The sequence below is a fragment of the Triticum dicoccoides genome, chromosome 5B (genome assembly GCF_002162155.2).
Source record: "Triticum dicoccoides isolate Atlit2015 ecotype Zavitan chromosome 5B, WEW_v2.0, whole genome shotgun sequence".
In the NCBI taxonomy this organism is placed as follows: Eukaryota; Viridiplantae; Streptophyta; class Magnoliopsida; order Poales; family Poaceae; genus Triticum; species Triticum dicoccoides.
In genome coordinates, this window is record NC_041389.1 from 99,040,277 (window position 1) to 99,058,627 (window position 18,351).

General features: G+C 45.4%; 1 pseudogene; it reads left to right on the plus strand.

Annotated features, from left to right (window-relative positions):
* The first annotated feature begins 6,254 nt into the window (after positions 1 to 6,254).
* LOC119309171 lies at positions 6,255 to 8,111 on the plus strand (annotated as a pseudogene).
* Positions 8,112 to 18,351: the final 10,240 nt, after the last annotated feature.

Here is an 18,351-nt window from a genome sequence, read left to right on the forward strand (position 1 = left end):
GGCCGGCGCGGGGGAGGGCGGCCGGCAGCGGAGGAGGGCCGGCGCGGGGGAGGGCGGCCGGCGTAGGACACAGGGGCGGCAGCCAGAGCGGGGGATTGAGGGGCGCGTGAGTGTGAGCGTGTGAGTGTGAGAGTGAGTGAGAGAGAGGAGGGGCGCGCGCGGGCCGGAGGGAGGAAGCAAAGGTGGGCTTAGCAGCAACGTGGGGGAGGAGGCCCATCACTATAGCTAAAGCTGCAACAGGGGTCCGAGTGTGTGGCCCATTAACAGTAGCGCTGGCCTGGAAAACACACGCTACTGCTAACGTGCGCTTGCAGTGCTGGTTTTGGCCGACGCTACTGCTAAGTAGCAGTAACGTGGGGTATATAACCAACGCTACTGCTAAATGTCTACCTATAAGCATTTTCCTAGTAGTGAAGGCTTATAGTGATGAGCATTACCGAGAGGGCCCAGAGATACCTCTCCGAAACACGGAATGACAAATCATAATCTCGATCTATGCCAACCCAACAAACACCTTCGGAGACACCTGTAGAGCATCTTTATAATCACCCAGTTACGTTGTGACGTTTGATAGCACACAAGGTGTTCCTCCAGTATTCGAGAGTTGCATAATCTCATAGTCTAAGGAACATGTATAAGTCATGAAGAAAGCAGTAACAATGAAACTGTAACGATCATAATGCTAAGCTAACGGATGGGTCATGTCCATTACATCATTCTCCTAATGATGTGATCTCGTTCATCAAATGACAACACATGTCTATGGTTAGGAAACATAACCATCTTTGATTAACGAGCTAGTCAAGTAGAGGCATACTAAGGTTACTATTTTTTGTCTATGTATTCACACATGTACTATGTTTCCGGTTAATACAATTCTAGCATAAATAATTAACATTTATCATGAAATAAGGAAATAAATAATAACTTTATTATTGCCTCTAGGGCACATTTCCTTCACCGTCGTGGACGATGGATCCCTCCCGCGTGCCGACGGTGTTGCTGCCCTAGTCTTGGCTTCTCTTCTTCGTTGTGCAGGCCATACTTCATGGTGCCGTGGTGAGACAGCATGGGAAACTTCATGACCGTGTTGGCGCAGGGTGGTGGTCGGTTTGGTGGCGAGCTCCTGAGTGCCTGAGGTGAAGGTTGGGATCGGGAGAAATCCCTGGTTGCTTGGCCGACACCGACGCGGTGGCGCCTGAGGGTGCCACCGGATCTTCCTGGAGGGCGTCAGGGCTACCCTTCCTCTCTCCTCGCCGCGTACTGGGGGAAACCCTTGACAACAACATCGTCATCGTCGCGTCCCTTCTTGGAGGTGTTGTTTGGTACCGGCGCTTCAGAGTCTCGGAGCTTGGTGGGTGATCTTCGGTGGACGCAGCGGTCGCAAGGCTTTGCCGTTTTTGTCGATCCGCCGTTATCGACATCTTTTTCTTTTGTATTTTCTCTTTCATTTCTTTTGGGCGTGACTGTGTTGCTTCCGTCTCAGCACCTATCGTTGGTTGTCTCGGATAGTTGCTTTGTAATACAAAACGGGGGAAAACCATTTTTCGTTGATGGGCAGGACCAGATAACGGATTGGAGATGCCATGTGTGTGTATGTGTCTTTGCGAGCGTGTGAGTCCGTGTGCGTGTTGAGAAGTCCAAATTAAATTTCGTTTGCATATTCGTTCTTCTAGTGACGATCGAGGGCTTTCAAATGAGATCCAATTTAAATACGATTTGACGAATTTAACAAATTTCATTAAGTTTATACTTTTGAAAATTGGCACTGTGCCTTTATGTGGCCTCCGACAACTTAGCGATCGCGAGGCAATCGGATGGTCAGCGCGGTTGGACAGCTGCGTGCTCCCGCACCTGTGTGCCATGCGAATTTCTGCAACCAGTTTGTTGTATGAAAGTTACACTATTAATGTTTTGATGATCTAGCATTGATTAATCAGGACCAGTGGATCTGCTGGCCGAAAGCCCTCTAATTCAAAGGTATCCAAAGGTGGTGCGCTCTCGATCAGGATAGTCCAACGAACAAGAGGCTTCCAATCAAGGAGGCTTTGGCCTAGGGATGGCAGTTTTTCCCATGGGTATGGGTACCCGCGGGTACCCATTAGTAGAAAAAGGACCTAATGTAAGACACATTAGTGCCGGTTCGATTTCGGCCCGGTACTAATGATACCATTAGTATCAGTTCGAACGGCTATGCATTAATGCCGGTTCGTTTTGACCCTTTAGTACCGGTTCATGCCACGAACCGGTACTAAAGGGTGGTGGCAGGCTGGCTTCAGGCCGGGCCCCGCGATCACCTTTAGTACTGGTTCGTGGCACAAATCGGTACTAAAGGGCTAACCTTTAGTACCGGTTTGTGCCACGAACCGGTACTAAAGGGGTTTGACCTATAGTCCCAGTTGGAGACATAAACCGGGACTATAGGGCAATTTTCAAACTCTACCCCCCCCCCCCGGTGTGTATCGCCATTTCAGTTTTAAAAAATACAAAAGAAAATGATAAAAATTCAAAAAATAAAATTCTTCGAGATGTAGTTATATTACTACATCTACTAGTTAGGAAAATTTAAAAACTTAAATTTGGACATGTTTTGCAAAAAGTGTAGGGAAAATGTAAAACGGCTATAACTTTTGCATACGATTTCGGAAAAAATGTATAATATATCAAAAAATTCAGCACGAAAATCCCCATCCAATTTTGACAGCCTAGGGCCTGTTTGCAATTTTTTAGAATCCTCAAATTCCAAAAGGAAAAAAAGATATGCTCAAATTTCAGTTTTTTTTTTAATTTTGGTTAAATCTGGTCAAACTAATTATTCAAGAAGTATTAATGTTGCTACATAATTATTCAAGAATATTAGTGTTACTAAATAATTATTTCAAAATTTTGAATTTTGCTCAAATCTGGTCAAACTATGATCAAATCTGGTCAAACTATGGTCAAACTGTGGTCAAACTTATTCAAGAAATATTTGTGTTACTAACTGTTTTTTAGAATAATAGTTCCAAACTCAAATGGTAAAATGTGTGACCTAATGCTCAAGCTAAACTGCTGAGGGTTAATAGGATTGACAGCTTACATTTGTTAGGAAAACAACAAGTGCAGACTTGGAAAGTACCGGGAATAGAACTCCGAAGTTAAGCGTGCTCAGGCTGGGGAGTGACAGGATGGGTGACCGGCCGAGAAGTTAGACGATTTGGAATAAGTGATCCACACTTGAGCAGTTAAGAGGGGTGATTAGAGACTAAATCATCAAATAATTCAGAAAATTGAAAATTGAAAAAAAAACAAATTGAAAATTAAAAATACAAAATTTTCAAAAAAAAATCAAAAAAAATATATCTTTAGTATCGGTTGGTAACACCAACCAATACTAAAGGTCCCCCATACCACGACGCGAGCTCACGCCACGTGGTGGGCCTTTAGTGGCGGTTCGTGACGAACCGGTACTAAAGGGGGGGCCTTTAGTCTCCACCCTTTAGTGCCGGTTGCAGAACCGGCACTAAAGGCCCTTACGAACCGGTTTTAAAGCTCCGTTTTCTACTAGTGACCCTACCCGAAAATAATAGGCATGGGTGAGAGTTGGCAAGATTTTGTACCCATGGGTAATGGGTATCCATACCCGTAAAATGTATGGGTAGGGCACGGGTATGAAATTGCGCCCATGGGTAACCCACAAGATACCCAAAATTATTAATAAATGAAAATAACTCGTATGACATGTGGAATCAGCATCAAACTCCTTTGGCCCAACCCTAAATTCCTTATTCCCTAAACCAGTCATAGCTCTATAGGCCCGCAATCGCTAGCTCACCACTCCTCCGACGTCCTATATGACTCACCGAAATAATGAAATCATGACTCACCACCACCAGATTCTTGTACAACTCTCGATCATGCGATCCCTAGTTTTGATTCCCGCCTCCCACAACATCGGAACTCCACCAATTGTTGCTCTTACTCCCTTGTTGTGTCCAAGATGTCAACCACCAGAGGATGTTGCATCGTTGCTAGACTGGTTGCCCAATATTACTTTAATTTTGGGCTCATTTCTCTACCTTTTCAAAATGTAAATGCTATATATTCTACCCATTGGATACCCATTGGGTAAAGGATACCCAATGGATATGGGTATGGGTGTCAATTTGTGCCCATGGATTTTGAAATTGATGGGTATAGAAAGTTTTTGTGGGTATGGGTTTGGGTAGAAGGACTCGGGGGACGCGTGTCTCGGGGGCGATCCGGCACCCTGGGCAGACCTGGAGAGCACGGGTGCTCCAGCCCTAGAAGCACCCGATGCGGGCGTGAGAAAGCCCGAAGAGGTGCGTGTGGCGGCCATGGATCCTGAGGACGAGGGGTGGCCGTCCGCGGCGGCCGGAGCGGGGACGCGGCACCGAAGCGGAGGGGGCAAACCATCGGAGGAGGACGCGACGGCCCGGGGAAGGGAGCAAGACTTGGCCTTGCGGCCAAAGAATCGACAGCGATGGCAGCGAATATCCTTCCTGAAGTCGGAGAGGGGGTGACCTGAGCCCAAGCACCGGGGGCAGTCACCCTCGTGGAGCCAAGACGGCCTGGGGCGGGGCCGCACGTCCGGGCCACGCCGGCGGCTGTCCTGCGCGCGCGGTCGGGGCCGCTTGCGGCTTGCCACCACCTGCCAAGGCACTCGCGCATCCACCTCCTCCAAAGGCATCCGGCAAATCTCGAAGCAGAGAGGTGGGCGTGGGGCAGGCGACCGAGCCGGGCCTGTCGGCGACGGCGCAGGGGAAGGAGAACGGGAGGGGGCGGGCGCCCGGGGTGGCGATGGCGGGCAGCAGAGGACCTGGCGGTAGGTGGGCGGTGACCTGGCGGAAGAGGGGCTCGACTCGAGCCATCTGTCCTCGCGGGAGCGCCCGACGGCGGCGGAGGGTGGGGGAGACGAGGCCATGGCCGAGACCGCGGGCTGGGCGGCGCGGCCAGGGCGACCGACGCCGAGGAGAATGGACGCCGGGGCCGGAGTGGCCGCCGGCGGGAGGGAGCAGGTGGGTGGGAGCAGGTGGGAGGGAGCCTCGTCGTCGCTTGACAGCACCATGACCCCCCCCTCCCCGGCCGCTAGCTGCTCGTACAGGCGGCGCTCCGCCTCCACTCGCTCTGAGTAGAGGCGGCGGAGCTCCACCGTGTATGCATCGTCGGAGGCCTCCTCTGCCAGCCTTTACCTCGCCTCCCGGTCCTCCCTTGCCTCCCGCACGGAGACCATCCCCGGCTCAACTGGATCCAGCTGCGACATCTCACCAAATTCAAAGTTCTTGCGGTCGTCGGTGTCGTGCTGCTGGGACTGACCAAATGTTGTATCCTTTAGTGGCCTGCTCGGCGGAGTGACAGAATCTAAGCCAAAGTTTCTTGTGGGTGCGTCGGTCCGTGATCTCAGCCACCAACGTCCCCATGCCCACTGCCACACGTCGATGTACGGTCTCTGTTGTGGCGGCGGACATGCAGGGAGCTCAGGGAAACCGATGAGCCTGCCGCGCTCGAGGAAGCGCCGCGGTGGCAGCAAGAGGCAGATGGGCCAGTGTTGCACTCGTGCTGGCGCGGATCCGCGTTGTGGATGGGCGGCCACGTGATCCGGCCATGGCGGCACGGGTAGGGATGAGGGAGCGATGGGTGGGTCGCTGGCGAGATGAGGGCGGCAGGGGATTTGTGGGAAGAGAGGCGGAGATGCGTGTTGTGCTTTTACTCCGAGGCCGATCGGTTGACTAAGTTTAGTTGCTCGGCTCGGCAAGGAGTAAAATTTATACTATATAAGATTTACGGGATCGACTACGTCCCGATTAGAGGAGTACCGAAATTTTACTCTCACCGTTTTTAGGGATCGGCTAGAGGTGCTCTAAGTTTACACATACTAAATTCTATGGTGCACGATCATCTAGGGAATACCAATGTCTAGATACTTACGTTATTATTTTCATCATTTTTCTTTTACATAAGCAAGCATAATTAATCCTTTTATATGACCCTCTATATCTATTCCAAATTCATGGTTCTAAATCGACAATTATAAAAGTGGGGAATCATGGCATGGTATATAAAACTAGAACTACATACGTGGTGTTACTATATGTTAAGGAAAACTAGAGGAAATGCTACCATGTATAGTTTCAAGAAGCAAAAAAGTGTTGTGGGGAGTGTAACAATCAGATATTTCTCGTTTTCAGACCTACTTTAGCTTTCTATGATTTCAGACTTCTTATGTTGTGTTATTTCTTCAACTAAAGGTGTACAAGGACGCTAACTATAAGTTGCCAAAGCATATGAAGAAGCAAGCCAAATTTATCTTAGAGCGATGCCGGGGCTTTCCACTCACCATAGCTGCCATAGGAGGTCTATTGGCTAACAGGCCCAAAACAAGCAGTGAATGGACGAATCTACAAGAGCATCTTAAGCGAGAGTTCGTGTTTGTTGCCCTTGATCTCAAGAGAGTTATGTCCTTGAACTATGACGCACTTCCATATGATGTGAAGTTTTTCTTGTTGAACATGAGTATCTTCCCTCAGAACCATGAGATCAGGCATACCCGCTTATTGCGGCGGTTCATGGCAGAAGTCTACACATAAAAGCCGTATAATATGACCATTGAAGAAGTCACACGGAGTCACTACAGTAATCTCATCAACAGAAGAATGATTGAGCCTTCCAACAAAGCCAGGGCTAGCATGACAAGTGAATGTTGTCGTGTTCATGACCTAGTACTCCAAATAATCTTGCCCAAGTCTATTGAGGAGAACCGGCTCTTCATCATGGATAAGCACTGCAATGAGGCTCCACAAAGTAATGTATGTCAGTTGGTAGTGGCAAGGCGGAAGAGGCACGAGGAGAAGATGGCAAACATAAACTTGAGTCGTTTAAGATCACTGACTGTCTTTGGAGAGTGTCCTGAATCTCTCATCACCCAAAAATTGCGTTTCCTAAGGGTTCTTGACTTGGAGGATACAATTGGTCTGAAGAATGAAGATCTGAAGGACATCAGGCAACTACCCCATTTAAGGAACCTTGGTCTGCGAGGAACAGATATTTCAAAACTTCCTTCTTCTCTAGAAAACCTTAGGTTCCTGGAGACATTAGATGTTAAAGACACAAAGGTGACACAGTTGCCAGCTGGTATCATCAATCTGGAGAATCTATGTTACCTTCGTGGCGGTGTCGACTTTGCAGCAAAGAGGATGGGGGAAGAGAAGAATGCCGACAAACATAACAACTTCTTTGAGACTTTGGCAAACTTGGTACGCATGTGTCATGATGCTTACAATGAAGGGTGTGAATCGGGTTGCGCACATAGATTCAGTCCAAGAGCTCCTGAGAAAATCGAGAAGCTAAGTAACCTACAAGTGCTAGGGGTGGTGCACATTGCACGCAGCCAGGAGGCAAAAAAGCTGGGGAAGCTGGCTAACTTGCGCAAACTAGGAGTGCATTTAGATGCGGACAGTGAAGCCAGTGAGGAATTATGCAGCTCGATATCAAGTCTTGTTCGGTTGGAACGGCTCGAAGTGCACTGTGAGTCGCTTGAGTTTCTCAAGGGCGTGATTGAAACACCACCAAGGCTTCTCCTGTCACTACGGTTGTGTGGCCATTTAGGCAATCTCCCTAGCTGGATGAGTTCCCTCACCAGTCTATCCAAGATAAAGTTGATACAAACAGGTTTGAAGCAGGAAGACATTGAGGTGATCGGAAGTTTGAGCAACATAATTCTTCTTGGCCTCTGGGAGGAATCCTTTGCAGAGGAGTCTCTATCTTTTGGAAAGGATACATTCCAAAATCTCAAACTGCTTGATATTGAAGGCCTGGAGAAAGTCAACACCATACACATCGAGCATGGCGCGTTGCCAGTCCTTGAGAAACTTCGGGTGAGAAAATGTCTTGATTTGTACAACAGTGTGCAGGGCTTGTCCAGTGTCAAGTCTATGGAGAAGCTAAAGGAACTTGAGCTGACAAGTTGTGGTGATAAACTCGAGTTGGAGAAGGAACTTCAAAAGCAGATTGGTAAATTTACCAATCCACCGGTGCTCATAACTAGCAAGTATGTAGTAACGTGGCAAGAAATGTTGCTTACCAGTTTTTACAGGCTCATCGGATGGGAATAGTACCAATTTTCTCATGTAAGTAACTTATATTGGCAGTAAGTGCAAAGTTGTGATTTCACAGTAGTGCCTTTTTTTGCATATTCGTATGCAATGTACGTAATTGCTGCTGCCGTAGTTGCATGTTGCTTGCGTCAAGGTTTGGAATTGCATGTACATATATATGAATAAAGTCGGTACTTGTTTTCATTTGGTTTCTCCATATGAGGTCTCTTTATCCCTTGGTGCTTTTATGTTGACAAAAAAAAGGGGGGAAATGCATTTCTATTGTTGTTAAAAAAAATCAAAAGTGGTTCGACTTTCGTATTTCGTCAACTTGACACTACTATAGATCCAAACAACATTAACCCCTCATGACCCATGCCTAGCTAGCCATGCCTCAATGATGTGGATCATCACTGACAGCCCCTCATGAGCACGTCGGTGATAACGTCTTTTGTGGTTGCATGGATGGTTATCACTGACCGGTCTAAAATAGATCGGTCAGTGTTAGTACTCTTTGATAAGCAAAGTGAACGGATATTTAGCACAGACGGATTGCTATATTTAACTCGTCTCTATTGTTCGATTAAATCTGACTCTTCGATTTCTCGTCGGTCAATGTTGTTATGTATACGACTTGTTTATAATTTAAGTCCACTGCTCGTCTCCATTTGAAACCCTTGTTGTCGCATCACTGATCCCTTCTCTTAGTTTTCACTCTTTCGGCCATGCACCCCACTCATCTCCATCACGTGAGCTTCTTCTCTCAAACCCTCTCTTCCCTCTTGCCGCTCATCTGTGTTGACAGCCCCGCGACCACCCAACGCAGCTGCACCCACGTCGCCCCGAGCGTCTGGCCATTTCTGGTACCATATAGTCCACCGTGCGTTCGGACGTGGGGTCTCCCGTGCCTCTATGCGTGGTTGTAGACCCGGCATGTGTTGCTTTATTTTGGTCGCGGTGCCGGCCACGGTGGTAAGCATAATTCATTATAATTATGCAGCAATGTTCACGCTTCTATGTGTCACCCGCCTTCGCCGTAGATTATTGTGGTCTTGTTGATTGCTTATTTTACGCTTTGCTGCTGTATAGTTATCGATTTTCTAGTGGTAGCTGCTGCTTACAGAAATCTATTAAGAGTTTAGACTTAAGTCAAACTAGTCTAATAGTGTTGCACTTTTTTTTATAGATGGCACTTTTATTTGACTCATAATGTAGCACCGAACGATACAATCATAATGAGTATACACCCGGTCTATGCATAACTAGGATGCACACTGGATCACGCCGGCAAAAAGCAAAGCCATACAAGACCGAAGCTATGCTTGGGCGGAGAGGGGAAAAGGAAAACAAACGAAACAAAGAAAACAACGATTAGCGATACACAACAGTGACCATTAACACCAACCATATCTTGACAACACAAGTATTATGAGAAAAGTTCTCCAAAAGCAACGTCTCCAGAAAGGGAACGACGCGCAAGCGCCGCCATCGCCGGATCTAACTACCTAAGGCCAGATCATGGGTTTTCATTCTGAAGATCAAGTCTGAGCTAACTCAAAGCAATGCTTTCATCAAGGTAATGACATAAAGAATGCCACTATTGCTAAGTAAAACTAACTAGGGTCTGACCGAGGGTTTTCACCCTGGAGCCCGACACTAGGTACTCAAGAAGCACCACCCATCCAAAGTCATCATGTGTTGTCTCCTCCATTTGCCTCATCCCAGCAGTTGCATACTCGCACGGTTCTAACACCAGCAAAGGCCATGCATGCACGAGTGGGCTGACGAGCCGCGGCAAGAGCCACTTGCCACAACATGGCGAAGTCTTTGACAGGGAGTAAGGACAACGACACCACCAAAATCCTTAGTTTGGGACGCTTTGGAGGCCTCGCACCATCCCCATCCACACAAGCGGCAATCGATGGTTGATCTGCATCAGACCACAGCACCATGTGATGCCACTAACTCCGCCATCCTCGCTTATGGCAGCACGGATCATATTGAGGGAAAGGACACGACTGCCTCCATGCATCGCCCGTAGCGATACAGACTATGAGCCATCCAACGAGCGCTATCAGCCCACAAGGGAACCGTGGACAGCTCTGCACCTTCGATTGCAGATCCAGACCAAACTAACTCGTCAAGGTAGACGTTGCCGCTGGATCAGAAGGTCGAAGTCCCTTGGGTGACCTTCATCAGGTCGATGCACGACCAATGGCAACCTGACCTTGAGCACGAGTCCAAGTGGAGGCCACCAGGCACGGGAACCATTGCTTGGCCATCACCTCCACAAGATGCACGCTGCCACTACTAGGGAAAACCTTATACATAGAAACTTAGTAGTAGCGCTGGTTAAAAAAGGGGCGCTACTGCTAATTATCAGTAGCTCGTCCAGTTAACAGGTGCTACTGCTACCACCTTAGTAGTAGCGCGCCTCGGAAGAACCACACTACTACTAAAATTGGCCGACCGTTCCCGCCACGCTAGGTTTAGTAGTAGCGTGCCCAAACAAACCATGTTGCTCCTAATGTAATAGTAGTAGCGCGCTTTTTTGTAGGTCGCTACTGCTAATTTTGAACCTGGCCACATGATATTTCACAAGTATAGGGGATCGCAACAGTTTTCGAGGATAGAGTATTCACCCCAAATTTATAGATTCGACACAAGGGGAGCCACAGAATACTTGCAAGTATTAGCAGCTGAGTTGTCAATTCAACCACACCTGAAGATTAATTATTTGCAGCAAAGTGATTAGTAGAACAGTAATATGATGGTTTTGATGATAGTAGCAGCAGTAATAGTAACGGTAACAGTGATATCAGTGATTTTGTAGCAGTAATGATAGCACTAGCGACAGTAGTAACTTAGCAAGAACAATATAAGGTAAATTCGTATGCATTGGATCGGCGACTCGTTGGATGACATTCATCATGAGACAGTCATAACCTAGGATGATACGACACTAGCTCCAGTTCATAAATATAATGTAGGCATGTATTCCGTAAATAGTCATACGTGCCTATGGAAAGAACTTGCATGACATCTTTCGTCCTACCCTCCCGTGGCAGCGGGGTCCTATTGGAAACTAAGGTATATTAAGGTTTCCTTTTAATAGAGAACCAGAATAAATCATTAACACATGGTGAATACATGAACTCCTCAAACTACGGTCATCACCGGGAGTGGTCCCGACTATTATCACTCCGGGGTTGCCGGATCATAACACGAAGTAGGTGACTATAACTTGCAAGATCGAATCTAGAACATGGATATAATGGTGATAACATAAACGGTTCAGATCTGAAATCATGGCACCCGGGCCCAAAGTGACAAGCCTTAAGCATGGCAAAGTCATAGCAACATCAATCTCAGACCATAGTGGATACTAGGGATTTGGCCCTAACAAAACTAACTAGATTACATGATGAATCTCATCCAACTCCTCACCGACCAGCGAGCCTACGAAGGAATTACTCACTCCCAGTGGGGAGCATCGTGTAATTGGCGATGGAGATGTGTTGGTGATGACAAAGATCGAAGATCCCCCTCTCCGGAGCCCCAAACGGACTCCAGGTCTGGCCTCCCAATGAAGAACAGGAGATGGCGGCGACTCCGTCGCGTGAAACATGATAATTCTTTCTCCTTGAATTTTTCCTGAAAAAATGTGAGTTTATAGCGTCGCTTTCTAGGTCATCGGGGCCACTAGGTGGGGACAACCCACCTGGGCATGCCTGGAGGGGGTGGCGCGCCCTGGTGGGTTGTGCCCACCCGGGTGCCCCCCTCCGGTGGTTCTTGGCTCCAGAAATTCTCTTTATTTGTATAAAAATCCTCGCAAAGTTTCGTTCATTCCAAGAACTTCTATTTCTGCACAAAAACAACACCATGGTAGTTCTGCTGAAAACAGCGTCAGTCCAGGTTAGTTTCATTCAAATCATGCAAAATAGAGTCCAAAACAAGAGGAAAAGCATTAGGAAAAGTAGATACAACGGAGACGTATCAACTCCCCCAAGCTTAAACCTTTGCTTGTCCTCAAGCAATTCAGTTGATAAACTAAAAGTGAAAAAGAAAAAAATTACGAACTCTTTTTCTCTTGTTTCATAAATAAGTTTAAACAACACCCAGGTTTTCAACAAGGATTATAACTAACCATGTCGACAATAACTCTTAAAAATTATATTAACTCATATCAATGACATACTCAACTACAGAGCAATAATAAAACATCTCAAACAGCAACACGTTGTCAAAACAACCATGATATAATATGACAATAGTGGTACCTCGCTAGCGCTTTCTGAGACCATAAAACATAAATGCAGAGCACCTCTAAAGTTCAAGCAGCGACTAAACATTATAATTCATGGTAGAAAAAAATCCAATCATGATGCACCCAACATTAGCTACACATAATGCATCACCATGACAGCAGTGCTCTCAGGTTCTGGCGCTTATTCGAGAAGGTGATGACACAACATAAAATTAAATAGATTGTCCCTTCATAGAGGGAAGCAGTGATTTGCAGAGGTTCCAGAGATCATTTTCTTTAAACAGAGGTAAACGAAATTTTGAGACATGCACCCTTCTCATTTACTTCACGAATATCTCCCATGGTAAGCACGCTAGTGGCGGTTCCCAAGCGGAAAGGTAAAGGTTATGACTCCATTTGGAGTTTTTGTTTGATTATTTGAGAGATCAATTCTTTTTGCAGTTTGGGACTGGGCATCCCTATTACCGCCCTTTTCTTGTGCGATGGCGAGTGAATAAACACTCGACCCGAGAATAACCCGCTTAGCATGGAAGATACCGACTACCTCCCGTCGTTCCATGAACGATCCAGGCACACACAAAGGATATTTATTTGAAGTTTTTAGAGATGGCACATGCAAATTTACTTAGGACGGCAGGGTAATACCACATATAGGTAGGTATGGTGGACTCATATGGAATAACTTGGTTTTGAGGTTTTTGATGTACAAGCAGAGTTCCCACTTAGTACAAGCGAAGGCTAGCAAATAGGTTGAGAAGCGGCCAGCTAGAGACCAACAACGGTCATGAACATGCATTATGCATAAGTAACATTGGATACTAGCATGAGTAGGATATGAACACCATGAACATAAATATCATAGAGGCTATGTTGGTTTTGATTCAACTACATGCGTGAACATGTGCCAAGTCAAGCCACTCGAACATTCAGAGGGGGATACCATATCATCATACTACATCACAATCATTTTAATGTAATGTTGATATCCAAGATAAGTCATTATTCACTCCTAGCTACGTATGCATGGCATGAGAAACTATAATCTCTAATTGTCATTCATGTTTGTATAATAGGCTGAATCATGGATACTAGGTTAAACATATTTACAAAAATAGAACAAGTCGAGTTCATACCTGTTTCTCTCTGCCACTGCTAGTTCATCAAATATTGTCATTATTTCCTTTCACTTCACGACCGAACGATTTGAAAATATTAATAGTGCAAGAGTGTCGTGGACTAAGCTAGACTCTGCAAACATTTTATTCAAAAAGAGAAGACAAGATAATATGGGCTCTTTGTTAGATCAACAATAATGCAAATGAGAGCCATTCAACATTTTCATCATGTCTTATCCTCGGTATGACTCAATAGAAAGAAAAGAAATTCAGAGAAACACACTGAACTATTTTTGGTGTTTTTGGGTTTTTTATAAACAAGCAAATGAAAAGAGAAAAGCAAAAACGAGAAAAACTATTTACACGGGAAAGCTCCCAACAAGTAAAAGAAGAACAAGGAAATCTTTTTGGGTTGTCTTTTTAGTGCTACTTCAATTTAAACTAGGAAGAAAAATAAAAAAGAAGCAAGAAACATATTTTTGGATTTTCTCAAAGTTTTTCAAACACACAAGAAGAAAGCGAGAAAATAAATTTAACATGGATGATACAATGAAAAAGTGTGGACACCGACAACTAGAATGAAATGTGTGAACATGAATGTAATGTCGGTGGGAATACATACTCCCCCAAGCTTGGGCTTTTGGCCTAACTTGGTAATCAGTCAGTAGCCTGTGTAGTGGTCAGAGTGGTAGCTCAAGGAGGCTCTCGGTGCGGATGCCTCAGCCCGCCGTGCAGCCACAACCGCTGCGTTATGAGCTCGGGCCTTGCTCTCAAGAACATAATATCTTCCCCTGTTATGGACATTAAAGAGAGCAGGTGTGGGCAAATGCGCGTCTACCATAGAGTCCTTGTTAAATGTCAAATTATAAGTGAAATTATGGGGATCACCCCTCAGAATCTTATGACGTTTCATAGCATCAAAGTCTACGTACTGCATGGATAAAATAGGATCATAGGGAAAAGGTGAAACACCCAGCCCTCTCGCGATGTGCTGTAACCTACGTGCAACAGTCGCTCCAAGATTATAACTTCTATCATCGTAGAGAGCGGTGTGTATGAGGCTCAGATCTGGAGCACAAAGTGTACTACAATCTTGCTTGCCTACAATACATTTTCCATTACATAATGCAAAGTACTGAATTGCAGGAAAATGAACACTCTTTATCCTACCTTGCATCACTCCCCTAGTTTCACCATATCAAAGACTAGTCAAAAATATTTCAAACTCAGACCTCAGTGGCTCATCGACAGAACCCCAGAATGGGATTTTGCAGAGGTGAGCAAACCTTTATAGAGAAATGGTAAATGGATCTTCATACAGTTTAAATGGCACCCTAGACTCACGGGGAAGGAATTTAAATCCTTTGACAAATGATTCAGTGAGGATGAGGTGTTGGTCGCACTTATCTAAAATGTAGGGACCGAGATCGGCATTGTGAACATATTGCTCGAATTCCTCCTTAATGCCCACGCTCACCATATAATTGTTGCATGGCCATAAGCATGTTTTGGTGGTGGCACTTCGAATGGAACTTTCACTTGGTTCAACATAAGACTGACAAGCGGAGCTGCTGCTAGAAGATGCCTCTGAGGACCTCCACCTCGAAGAACTCTTTCCAAAGAAATTCATAATGTTCGCGTATGATTTTTTAAAAAAAATTGGTCACAAAAAATTGTCAACAAAACTTCATAAGAATGATAGCAACTACTCATAGGGATGTATAGAGGCCATAGCAAGCATTCAAACTACTTAGAACTCTGAGAATTCAACATGCAAGCTCATCTACAGCAAAACCAAGAGTAGCTAATTATTCCAAATATAAACCACTAAAACAAAAACTAATTGGACACATGGAGGAGTCACATACCAAGCAACAGATCCCCAAAACAGTTTCGGAAACGGAGCTTCAAGCAAGGAGATCGAAATCCGTGGTTTTGGGAGCAAGAACACGAGAGAGAATGCAAAGGTGATTTTTTTTCTGGGTGAATGTGATGATGTGGGACGAAGAAGGAAGTGAGGGGGCCCACATGGGGACCACAATCCACCAGGGCGCGCCTGGGGGTCCTGGTGCGCCCAGGTGGGTTGTGCCCACTTGGTGCACCTCCCTCTGATATTATTTGCACGAGAAATTCAGAAATATTCAGAAAAAATCGTGTTAAATTTTCAGGGCATTCTGAGAACTTTTATTTTTGGGTCATTTTTTTATTGTACGGAAAAATAAAAAAAAACAAAGCATGGCATTTTATTTTATTTAACTAAGAAAAACAGAAAACAAAAGGTAGGGATAGAAGGTAGTGCTTACTAAATTCATCAACTTCATACCTCTCAAAAATGATCCATTAATAAGGTTGATCAAGTCTTATTAACAACCACTTTCAATTAGAATGAAACCGAAGAACTTTTGAAAGTGCAACTATCCCTAGGTGGTTTTGGTAATTCATAACAACATATAGCTCATTGAGCTAATGCTTTTCCAAGACTATTATTTCAGGAAAGCTCAATGAATGGCATGGCATGGATGATGAAAGTGGATCCCTCAAAATACTAAGGATAAAGTATTGGCTCAAGCTCAAAAGCTCAAGACTCTTCATTTTACATTTTAGTGATCCAAGATCACATAGAGTCTATAGGAAAAGCCAATACTATCAAGGAGGGATGAGGTGTTGCTTAATGAGCCTCTTGCTTCAAGTGCTTAGTGATATGCTCCAAATACCCTCAACTACTTTTCCACTTCCACAAATGACCTAAACCCAAAGCCAAAATCGGTCACATCGATTCTTCCTACCCGGCGCCACCGATTCCAAAAGTCATAGCCACTGCCACAAACCCTAAGCAAATCGGTCTTACCGATAGGGATCTCGGTCTCACCGAGATGGGATTGTAATCTCTCTGTTTCCCTTCGTAACGTTTCGGTCTAACCGAAGTGAGCGATCGGTCCCACCGAGATTGCAATGTAAACTCTCTGTTTCCTTTTTGTAACATTTCGGTCTCACCGAAAAGAGCAAATCGGTCCCACCGAGTTTACCTGACCAACTCTCTGGTTAGCTTATTACCAAATCGGTCTCACCGAGTTTGTGTAATCGGTCTCACCGAGATTACGTTATGCCCTAACCCTAATCGAATCGGTCCTACCGAGTTGCATGCCGGTCCCACCGAAAATCACTAACGGTCACTAGGTTTACTAAATCGGTCCGACCGAGTTTAACGATTCGGTCCCACCGAGTTTGGTAAATTGTGTGTAACGGTTAGATTTTGTGTGGAGGCTATATATACCCCTCCACCTCCTCTTCATTCGTGAAGAGAGCCATCAGAACGAACCTACACTTCCAACTTACCATTTTTGAGAGAGAACCACCTACTCATGTGTTGAGGCCAAGATATTCCATTCCTACCATATGAATCTTGATCTCTAGCCTTCCCCAAGTTGCTTTCCACTCAAACCCTCTTTCCACCAGATCCAAAACCTATGAGAGAGAGTTGAGTGTTGGGGAGACTATCATTTGAAGCACAAGAGCAAGGAGTTCATCATCAATGCACCATTTGTTACTTCTTGGAGAGTGGTGTCTCCCAGATTGGCTAGGTGTCACTTGTGAGCCTCCGACAAGATTGTGGAGTTGAACCAAGGAGTTTGTAAGGGCAAGGAGATCGCCTACTTCGTGAAGATCTACCGCTAGTGAGGCAAGTCCTTCGTGGGCGACAGCCATGGTGGGATAGACAAGGTTGCTTCTTCGTGGACCCTTCTTGGGTGGAGCCCTCCGTGGACTCGCGCAGTCGTTACCCTTCATGGGTTGAAGTCTCCATCAACGTGGATGTACGATAGCACCACCTATCGGAACCATGCCAAAAACATCCATGTCTCCAATTGCGTTTGAATCCTCCAAACCCTTCCCTTTACTTTCTTTCAAGTTGCATGCTTTAATTTCCGCTGCATATACACTCTTTACATGCTTGCTTGATTTGTGTGATGATTGCTTGACTTGTAAGTAGCTAAAATATGCCAAACTCTAAAATTAAGAAAAGGTTAAGTTTTTATTGGTCAAGTAGTCTAATCACCCCCCCCCCCTCTAGACATACGTCAAGGTCCTACAAGTGGTATCAGAGCTTTGGTTTCCATTTGTTTTGATTTCCATAGCTTTTGGTGGTCATAGCCTTGGTTTCACAACCTAGGAGAGTATGGCGTCTAGCGAGGGAAATTATCACCGTAGAGGTCCTTACTTTGATGGTACTAATTTTGCTAGTTGGAAGCATAAGATGAAAATGCATATTCTTGGACATAACCCCGCCGTTTGGGCAATTATTTGTATTGACTTTCAAGGTGAATTCTTTGATGGGAGAGAACCGAACCGTGAAGCTAATGCGGAAGAATTGAAGATGCTGCAATACAACGCTCAAGCATGTGACATCCAACGGATTATGCCCCGAAGAATTCAAGAAAATCAGTCGTCTTGAGAATGCAAAGGAAATTTGGGATACTTTGATTGATATGCATGAAGGTACCGAGTCCGTCAAGGAATCCAAGTTGGATGTGCTCCAGAGCAGCTTGACAAGTTCAAAATGAAGGATGGTGAAGGTGTTGCTGAAATGTACTCTAGGCTTGCTCTTATCACAAATGAGATTGTCGGCTTAGGGAGTGAAGAGATGACCGACAAATCCATCATCAAGAAAATCCTAAGAGCATTGGATGGAAAGTATGATACCGTGTGCACATTGATCCAAATGATGCCAAACTACAAAGATCTCAAGCCAACGGAAGTCATTGGAAGGATTGTTGCTCATGAGATGTCACTCAAGGATAAGGAGGAACTTCACAACAAGTCAAGTGGTGCTTACAAAGCCTCAAGTGAAGCCCCCACATCATCAAGTGAGAAACCAATC